The sequence below is a fragment of the Galeopterus variegatus genome, unplaced genomic scaffold (assembly GCF_000696425.1).
Source record: "Galeopterus variegatus unplaced genomic scaffold, G_variegatus-3.0.2 Scaffold7407, whole genome shotgun sequence".
Lineage (NCBI taxonomy): Eukaryota > Metazoa > Chordata > Mammalia > Dermoptera > Cynocephalidae > Galeopterus > Galeopterus variegatus.
In genome coordinates this window covers 51,814-54,568 of record NW_007733518.1, presented here as the reverse complement: position 1 = coordinate 54,568, position 2,755 = coordinate 51,814, and positions in this window count along the sequence as shown.

Sequence of the window (2,755 nt, the reverse complement as noted above, 5' to 3'; positions counted from 1 at the left end):
AGATGTTCAATATCACTAATCATCAGGGAAATGAAAATCAAAACCACAGTGAGATATTACCTTACTCTTGTTAGAATGGTTCTTATCAAAAAGACAAAAGATCACAAGTGTTGACAAGGATATGGAGAAAAAGGAACCTTGCACACTATTGGTGGGAATGTAGATAAGTGTAGCCATTACGGAAAACAGTATGGAAGTTCCTCGAAAAATTAAAACTAGAACTCCATATGATCCAGCATTCCCACTACTGGGTATGTATCCAAAGGAAATGAAATCAATATGTCAAAGAAATATTTGCAGTCCCATGTTTTCTGCAGCATTATTCACAATAGCCAAGATATGGAATCAACCTAAGTGTCCATTGATGGATGAATGAATAAAGAAAATGTGGTATATGCACACAATGGAATACTATGCAGTCCTAAAAAAGAAGGAAATACTGTCATTTGGGACAACATAAATGAATGTGGAAGACATTATGTTTTAAGTAAAATAAGCCAGGCACAGAAAGACAAATACTACATGATCTAACTCATATGTGAAATCTAAGTTGATCTCAAAAGTAAAGAGTAGAATCGTGGTTGCCAGAGGCTAAGATGGTTAGGGGGTGGGGGCATTGGGGAGATATTGGTCCAAGGATATAAAATTATGGTTAGATATGAGGAAGAAGTTCAAGAGATCTTTGAACAGCATAATGACTGCAGTTAATGATGTTATATTGTATTTTTAAAAAATGCTTAAAAGAGTTCATATGAGGTGTTTTCACCACAAAAATAACTACATGAGGTAATGCATTTGTTATTTAGCTAGATCTACCCATTCCATATGTATATATACTTCAAAATATTATGTTGTAGATGATAAATACGTACAATTTTATATGTCAACTTTAAAAAACTTTTTGAAAAAAACAAATAATTATAGTTGTTTTCTGGGCAGAAGCGGCCCTCTCACTTTGCCCTCACCCCTTCCCCAGCTCCTTAGCCAGCTCTGGGGTTGGAGGGGACCGTGAGAGCTGTACTGTGTTAGGTGCCCACATCCTGGTCAAGTCCTGCCTGTTGGCCCTGCACCCCCAGAGCGAGATCCACAAGGAAGCAGCAGATCATTCCTGTTCATGCAACATGGACTTACCAAGCCCTGGAGGGAGGAAAAAGGCCAGTCCAAGTGCAAAGGATGCAGAAATAAATAAGATCCCCTCCCTAGCTGCCACCTGCCCTGAACCATGTCTCAGTCCAGTTCCCGCCACTAGGAGCTGCTTGCAAGGCCCAGCTGGAGGAAGACACTCCCGATGGACTCCCCCCGATGAAGAGGAACAAGACAGGCCAGTAGGCAGGGCAAGTCCACGGGAAGCTCTAATTCCATGACGGCAGGGATCTCTCTGCTCTCCCACTTTTCCTCACGCTTCCCTAATTCAGATCCTTATAAACCCTCACCTAGAGGTTACAGTGGCCTCCTCACAGCAGCGAAAGCATGTTCTAAGAGCAGGGTAAAGAGGCGGGCCGTGGGCCTGTGCTCTAAGTTGACAGGCCACTGACTCAGGGTCTGGCATTCATCTAAGACCTCCTTTTTTTTTTGGTTGTTGTTGTTGTGTTGCAAGGCAGGGGCACTGGCAACAAATTTCTTCAATATTTGTTTGTCTGAGAAAGTCTTTATTTCTCTTTCACTTTTGAAAGATAATTCACAGGGTACAGAATTCTAGGTTGGTGGTTATTTTCTTTCAAAACTTTAAATATTTCTCACCACTCTCTTCTTGCTTGCGTGGTTTCTGAAGAAAAGTCCAATGTCGTTCTTATCTTTTCTCTTCTCTAGGTAAGGTGTTTTTTTCCTCTGACATCTTTTAGGATTTTTTTTTCTTTATCTTTGATTTTCTATAGCTTGAAAATGATATGCCTCAATGTAGGTTTTTTGGTTTGTTTGTTTTCATTTTGGCATTTATTCTGTTTGATATTCTCTGAGCTTTCTGGATCTGTGATTTGGTGTCTGACATTAAATTGGGGAAATACTCCTTTGTTGTTATTTTAAACATTTCTTCCGTTCTTTTCTTTTTTTCTTCTCCTTCTAGTATTCCCATTACATGTACGCTATACCTTTTGTAATTGTCCCACAGTTCTTGGATATTCTGTTCTGTTTTTCTCAGTCTTTGTTCTCTTTTTAGTTTTGAAGGCTTCTATTGAGATCTCCTCAGGGTCAGGATTCTTTCCTCAGCCATGTCCAGGCTATTAATAAGCCCATCAAGGGCATTCTTCATTCCTGTTATGGAGTTTTAGATCTCTAGTGTTTCCTTTTGGCTCTTTCTTAGATTTTCATTTCTCTGCTCACATTACCCATCTGCTCTTCCATGCTGTGTACTTTATCCATTAGAGACCTTAGCATATTAATCATAGTTGTTTTAAATTCCCTGCCTGATAATTCCAGCATCCCTGCCATGTCTGATTCTGATGCTTGCTCTCTCTTCAGACTGTGTTTTTTGCCTTTTATTATGCCTTGTCATTTTTTTCTTGACAGCCAGACATGACGTGCTGAGTAAAAAGAGCTGCTGTAAATAGGACATTAGTAATGCAGTGGAAGTTGGTGGGGGGTGGGGGAAGAAGCCTTCTATAGTCCTATGATTGGGGCTCAGTCTTTTAGTGAACCTGTATCATTGGACTATAAACTTCATAAGTGTTTCTCAGTTTTCCCCCCATTCCTTGGTGGGACAGTATGGCTACAGTTGGGCTGGAGTTGGACATTTCCTTTCTTCCACGTGAATGGCTGG